Source organism: Lissotriton helveticus, chromosome 3_1 (assembly GCF_964261635.1).
Source record: "Lissotriton helveticus chromosome 3_1, aLisHel1.1, whole genome shotgun sequence".
In the NCBI taxonomy this organism is placed as follows: domain Eukaryota; kingdom Metazoa; phylum Chordata; class Amphibia; order Caudata; family Salamandridae; genus Lissotriton; species Lissotriton helveticus.
The window spans coordinates 529,932,789-529,940,670 of NC_136061.1; the positions used below are offsets into that span (position 1 = coordinate 529,932,789).

The following is a 7,882-nucleotide window of genomic DNA, read 5'->3' on the forward strand; positions in this document are numbered from 1 at the left end:
GTTTCATGAGCTCGGATGAGAATGGCTGGCCGTTATCTGAATACACGACCCTAGGCAATCCATAGCGGGGGAAATACTCACGAACCAACTGCCTGGCAGTGGTCGCGGCTGTGTAATCTGGAACTGGATATGCTTCTGTCCACCTGGACAAAGCGCATACAACTACGAGAACATATTTGAAACCTCGACATCGCTCCATCTGAATATAATCCATCTGGAGAACTTCAAAAGGGTGGTCAGGAGGATGGAATCCACCTTGTTCCACCGGGATACCTTTACCTGGATTGAACTGACAACAGATCATGCAGGTACGCACTTTCTGTTTGGCTGCTGCTCGTAAATGCTTGTTGAACCAGAGGTTCTGAATACTGTCTAACATGGCTTTTTCTCCTAAGTGTGCTGGACTATGTGCGGTGTTAATAATGACTTGAACCATAGAGTCGGGGAGAAACCATGTGGCTTTTCCCTTTGTCAACCATCCTTGATCTGTCTGGACCCCTCCTTGTTCAGACCAATTCTTGATTTCTTCTGGAGTGGCATGTAACTGTATATCTATCACATCTTGTGTTGGGTCCTTAACGGTCATACAAGTAGTCTGATCTGGAATGTGTGTCGGTGTCGTGTTAACTGGAATGTCTGGAGTCTGGGCTGTAAGCTTGGCTGTTCGATCTGCTAGATCGTTACCCTGGGAAATGATGTCAGTGACTTTCGTATGTGCCTTGCACTTCATGATGGCGATAGCTGTCGGTAAATGTATTGCATCTAACAGAGCTTGAATGAGGGGGCCATGCTGAATCTTGGTTCCATGAGAAGTCATAAAGCCTCTTTCTTGCCAGAGTACTCCAAAGTCGTGTACGACTCCGAATGCATAACGTGAATCTGTGTATATGTTTACTTTCAGGTTCTTCGCTCGTATGCAGGCTTGGGTCAGAGCGACGAGCTCTGCTGCTTGAGCAGACAGGGTGTCAATACGATGTGTTTCTATAACTTCAGTTTCAGTAGTCACTGCATACGCGGCTACTAGTTCTCCTGTACTTGTTCTCATACATGAACCATCCACATAAAGTGTCAGGTCGGGATTAGGTAATGCAATGTCTGTCAAGTCTTGTCTTGGCTTTGTCGTAGTGTTAACAACTTCCACACAGTCATGTGTGGCAGGATTTGAAGTAACTGACGGTAACAGTGTAGCTGGATTTAAAATGTTGCAGCGTCTGATTTCTATGTGTGGCTGAAACAGTGTCAGTTCATAACCTGTTAAACGTGCAATTGTCAAGTGCTGGGTCTGTGTTCGGTTTAAAAGAACTTCCACGGAGTGTGGAACTTGTACTGTCAGGGAATGTCCTAATACTATGGAATCACTTTGTCTGATAGCTAGTGCTGTGGCTGCAACTGACTTGAGGCACGCAGGCAGAGCCTGGGCTACTGGGTCTAATGTGCTAGAAAAATAAGCACAGGGCTTGTATTGTCCTGCTTGATCTTGTGTGAGAACAGATAATGCAGTACCATCACGTTCAGTAACAAAAAGTGTAAAAGGCTTATTGTAGTTCGGTGTTGCTAGAACAGGTGCATTACATAAAGCTTTCTTTAACTCATTGAAAACAAGTGTATGTTCCTGGGTCCAAGGGAGGACAGTCGATACGGCTGCCTCCTGTGTCGTTAAATGTATCAGTGGCTTGGCTAAAAATGCATACTGAGGAATCCATTGTCTGCAGTAAGAAGTGAGGCCGATAAAAGCTCGTACCTCCTTCTGTGTCTTGAGCTGTGGAAGACGTGCTATTAACTGGATACGGTCAGGTGTCAACTGCCTACCCCTCTTGGACAGTAAGTGTCCTAAGTAGACCACTTGCTGGACACAGAATTGCAATTTGGAAGGGGACACCTTGTGCCCCATCTCGGCCAAGAAATACAAGACTGTAAGTGACGCACGTTCGCAGTCACGTTCAGAACGGGCTGTGATCAGTAGATCATCGACATACTGGAGCAGGGCAGTGTCAGTTGGCATGTGAATATTGTCTAGTTGTCTTTTAAGTGCTTGACTATAAATACTAGGACTTTCTGTGAAACCTTGAGGAGCTCGTGTAAATTTATAGCTTTTTCCATTTAAACAGAATCCGAAAAGGAACTGGCTGTCTGGATGAATGGGGACACTAAAGAATGCGTTCTTGAGATCAATAACTGTAAAGAACGTAGCTTCAGAATCAATTGCTGTCAATAGGGAAGAAATATCTGGAACCACTGGGTACTGGGGTATGATACATTTATTAAGTTCTCGAAGATCAATCACTAATCGATAAACTGGAGGTGCATTTGGATCAGTACGTTTCAGATTCGGAATGATAGGAGAATTACATATATTGGAGTCAGTCTCTACAACCACTCCTTGAACAATAAGCTCGTCAATAATTTTAGATAAGGCTGCTACAGCCTCAGGTGGCAATTTGTACTGTCGGATTCGTGGTAATACAACACCTGGCTTCAGGGTAACACGATGGGGTGTGATATGCATACAACCTACATCAGTTGGACCTTGCGCCCATAAATGCTGCGGTACATTCAATAATCTTGGATCAAAATCACGTAATACATAATGACCTTTAAAATCTCTCAGGAACAATCGCACCCCTTCTGGGGAGCAGCATATTACTGCTCCTAATTCTTTCAGGGTCCTAATGCCTAGTAAATTTTCTGGACATGATTTCGTGAGTAACAAGTCTGTAGTTCGGGACAATGGACCGACTTCTAGAGTAACTGGTTTCGATATTTCATTAACAATAGGCTTTCCTGAAAATCCAAGGGAAACATTTCTAGAGCCTGAGAGCGGAGCCCCTGGAACCTCGTCATGACTGATGGTAGTCCTACTTGCCCCTGTATCAATCAGAAACTTTCTGTCTTTCCCTAATACTTGACTGTGTACATAGGGACCCTCTTGATCTACAGGAATCTCGATGAGAGGCAAGCCTACCTCCCTCTCTAGGCTGTTTCATGAATACGGCTGATAATCTGGATACTCTGACTGTGCATACTGGTACATCTGCTGTGTAACGTGTTGTGTTGCAGCGATAGGCTGCGGTACTGTAGCTATCTGTTGTGCATTCTGCGGTGGCTGGGAAGTCTGTGAAACTTGTTCTTGTCTATGCGGACGTGGTCTTTCTTTTGTCTTACCAGTAGCTATGTTGTGTTTCAGAACTGCACATTCGCTTATATAATGACCTGGCTGTTTACAGTAATTGCATGTCCCTTTAACGGGAGCTGTCGGATGACTGGCTTGATTCGGACCCCTCTTCTGACTGTCTTGTGGAACAGATTGTGCAACTAATACTTTCATTTTTGTGTCTTTCATACGTCTCTTTTCGTGTTCCTGCTCTTCCCTGATTCTGTTCTGGTGGTACTGTAGCATCTGGAGCATTTGTGACGGAGTATTAGCTTGCCAGGTACTTTCGACTTTCAGTACTCTATTTTTAACTTGTGGACTTGAATTTTTGACTAGTTTGGTAACAAAAAGATGGGGATATGACTCACTACTTGTTTTCAGACCACTATTAATAATGAAACATTTCTCAAATCTAGAATAAAAATCACTAGTATCTTCATCTTGTTTCTGTTTACAGGCTGAGATGGCATCCCAATCTTCCTTTTTCGTGGCTAGTAATCTTGGCAAGACTTGTATTAACAATTCGGGCAAAGCTTTAGCTTTATCCCCAAGACCGGTACCTGGTACTCGTGTATTATCTTCAGTTTCTAATGCTGTCCAATCTATCTTTTTCTCTCCCACCTCCCATTCTTTTTCTTTGAGTTTTTCATATATGCCCGCAGGCAACAGGACCTTTAACATTTTAATGATATCAGGATACGTGTATTCTCCCATACGGAGCATGTCCTTTAATTCACGGTGAAACCCTGCTGGATCTTTATCATGACAGGGAATTAATTTTTTCATTTCCAAGAGTTCTATTTTCGTGATAGGGGTGTAAACAAATACTCGTTCTAGACTACCATCTTCTTTCTTGACTGGATGTACTTCTCGTAACGGATTCTGTCTGTCTATGTAGAATGATTTATTTTCTGGGGGTGAGACATGAACAAAATGTGGATTCAGAAACGTTCGGTACTTGTGGCGCTGTTCTAGTATGACACTAATTAAATCGGTACCTAGACCTTTCCATTTGTTTTGGAGTAACTCGTTCAGTACATCATGTAAAGGACCTGGATCAGAATGTTGTTCCTCATACAGCGTAATGAGGTGCTGAATCATATATGTGCCCACCAGACGTTGCTCGGCTGGGGGCAGTTTCAGAAACGTTTGGGCCACTATTTCATCTGGAAATGTGGTAGAATCACTAGTCCATCGGACTGCTGATCGGGCTAGTTCTTGTTCATGCATTGTACTAAGCTCGCTATACCCTATTCGTAATTTCAGAATGTGATCGGTGGCTTGGAATACTTGCTCAAGAGAACACTGTTCTGGTACTGGAGGAGGAAAAGCTTTCTTGTAATCTAGGCGTGAATATCGGTCGGAAAGTCTAGTTCTACCTACATACGCTATTCTGGAGGGATTCTCGCTGTCTACCTCTTCACTGGAAGAGTCATTCTCTTTCTCGGTTGCTCGTTTTGCTTCCTCTTTCTGGTGTATACGTATTATTTCCTTACGAATTTTCTTGTACATACTCTCTACACTACCTTGTGTCTTGTGTTTTCCCTCGGCTATATTGTCACTCCACCTGGTCAGGACTTTCATCTCGTCTTGGTCTTTATCTGGATAATCTTGTTCTCTTATTAAACAGTTAATCAAGAACTTTAAAATCATAAGTTGAACCTCGGCTTTCCTTTGTGACATAGCTTCGTGAATACTTCCTGGATTCTCTCCTGTACGGATAAAACGATATATTCTGTTTAGATGTTCCTGCATATCAGGTAGGGTGATCAAAAAGCTGGCCACCCGTCTTAAACGTACTGAATATAAGATCATGTGATCTTCGCCTGGAACTGGATCATATATACAGTCAGTAAGAAGTCGCTTGAGATCTGTGTATGTCGCCACTTTTGGCGTACGCTGTAACGCTACGTCATGCAGCGTCAGTCGTCTAACTTGAGGCGGGGTGATAGGAGCACCTCCTTCAGCCCCTCCTGAGCTGGAATCGTCAGTTAATACTGTACGGGCTGGCAGAGTGACTGGTAAAACGGGTACATTTACTGTGGGCTGGTCCGGGGGTGCTGGAATATGAACTTGACCCCCGGGAACAGTAGTTGGCGGGACAGGAATTACATTATTAACGGGAGCAGGCGGAACAGGATTTGCATAGGCTGGGACGGTGTCGTCCAAATAGGACGAAAGAAATATGTCAGCTGCGGTCGGTTTATGACGTAGCTTAATCGGGACCAATGGTGGCGGTAAATTACAGGGTGCTTCCGGGGTTGCCTTCGGCAAGCCCTCGGCAAGAAGAGGATACATACCTTTAATAAGGGCATTTCTCTGTCTGTCTGACTGTTCTGCTCTAACTCGTTCACCTTCTTCTATTAATTCCCTTTCTTGGGCTCTTTCTGAGGATTCCCTACTTAATTCTGTTTTTCTGAATTCTTTTTCGGTTCTTTTATGAGATTCTTTGCGCCATAACTCGATGGCATCTTTCTGGGACTGTCTGGCTTTCTTTTTCCATAATGCTTCTTCTACTCTCATGATGCACTCGGCATCCCATGTACCTGATACGGGCCATCTATATTTCTCTTCTAGTTCCTTGGTATAGTCCGCCCATAAGTCTAGATATATTATGGCATCTAAGCCATGCTTGTGATACATAAAATGTCCTGGACTGTCCCTAGGAGGGACAGGAACTGCTTCTTCGAGTAACCCTTTTCTGGTCTTTAACTGACGTAATTTCGAGAACAGAGGCATTTCGGTAATACACTTGGAACACAATACACAATATTCACAGTAATAATATGGCAAACAAATCACTCATACCACGACATAGAAATACATTAATAACAGTTCGAACAGAAATACTACCTGGTACACTGAAAACAGAACACATGAATTTCTCGAGAACGAAACTTACTAGAATTACTGGATGCACTGCTAAAACAGTACAGAACATACCGGTCCCATAAAGAGACACGTCATACCGTACCCACCTAGGTGAATACTTCGGACTGGATCTGTGTACCCAAACCCAACGGACCAGGAACAAACTAATGATCCTGTCTAGATACTTCCCCCGCGATGGTACTCACCGGGAAGCAGAAACTGGAAGGCCTCGGACTGGACTGAACCGCTACGACGTCGGACTACGAACTTCGGACTTCAGAAACAGGTGGGCCTCCGGATACTTCGGACCTTGACTCTCGGCTTGGGCTCTGGTCGGGACGAACCGCATTCCACACCGCTTCGTCTGGATGCCGGACCGCAGTCTCCGTCTCCTCCGTGGGCCTGAGGGAGACTTGAAGCAGAAATATCTGCCGGTGCGCAGTAGAGTTCCGTCACGGCTGCAGAGGGTCAGGGGACCTGCGTACATCGCCAGCGCGTGAGGAAGGGGCTCGTCCCTGTTCGGGCACCATTTATGTGGTAAATAAATAATTAATTACCGGTACTATTTTTGAATATATTAACAATAACAGATAGCTCAATAAATAAGAGGCAGGATCCGATGTATCCGAGTTGAACAGGCTTTATTCAGGCAAAGGGGAAGGGACTGGAACGGGACAGCCTGAAATAAAATAGGAAGGAAGGCAGCTGCACCCGTTTCATCACAATTCAACATATATATAGTAAGACATTTCTATTACATTACATACAGTAGGCGTAACTTATGACAAGCGTAAGATAAGAAGACATGGGCGTGAAGAGAAGGCGTGCACAGGGCGTGTACGTAGACATGTGATGTGAACGTCACAGAAGTGTCATAAAGTGGGCGGAAACATGGAGGGGGCTACCTGAGTAGCTGGGACCTTTAACCTAGTGGTGCGCGCAAACGGGCAATGACGTGTTACCGGGGAGAACTGGGGGCTATGACTTCTGCACTAGAAGAGGAGACTAAAGTCTGCGGTGTCAGGACGACATGTACCTATAACATATCTGGTATCTGGTGTTTGGAGTACATGTTGATAGAATCTAAAAGTTATCAGGGCAAAGGCTACTGGACACAAAGGCTGGTGCATACATATATTCTACATGTATTGCGTGTGCTATGAATCTTCTATGAATATTAATACAGTAATTCTCTTGCATGGAGACAGAAAGACTAGACTATAGCTGAGCTGTTTATGCGGTTCGTTAGCTTAGGAATGTGAAGACGGAGAGCTGAACTGATAACTGGAGGCATAACATATTCTTGGCAGACAGGCAGGCAGAGCCAGGCCGGGCACCGCGCTGCGCGGCAGGAAGTAAGTGAAGGGTCAGGGATGCAGGTGGGGGCTGCATCGCTCCTCGGAGTGGGTTCAGGAGACTGGAGCTTGAATCTGGTGTCCGGGCCCTTTTGAGGCCTAGAAACGGGGACAATGCAGTGAATTAACGTGCATAATGTAAAACGTGGCAACATAGGCCTAATACTCGTTGCTTTCACGAGAACTGGATACTGGCATACTAGAGTTGGACACAACTATAATTTGGCTCCCCGTCGGGGAATTGAACCCCGGTCTCCCGCGTGACAGGCGGGGATACTGACCACTATACTAACGAGGATACACTCGTGTACTCAGGTACACTCACTATATATATTTTTTTAATTCTTCAAATGTGTTTCAAAAATACAAACCGTCTTTACAAACTTTTGTACACCATAGACGCTGTATTACTTCACTTTTGTAGAGGTACATCCCATCGATCATTTTTGATACTTAGTTATACTTACCTTCAAAATAATAAATAAAAAAAAATAATAATTATTGC

General features: G+C 44.4%; 1 non-coding gene across 1 annotated transcript; it reads right to left on the reverse strand.

The window, feature by feature from the left end:
• Positions 1-7,603: 7,603 nt before the first annotated feature.
• Positions 7,604-7,675, reverse strand: TRNAD-GUC (transfer RNA aspartic acid (anticodon GUC)). Its single transcript has one exon. It is a non-coding gene; the product is annotated as a tRNA-Asp (tRNA).
• Positions 7,676-7,882: the final 207 nt, after the last annotated feature.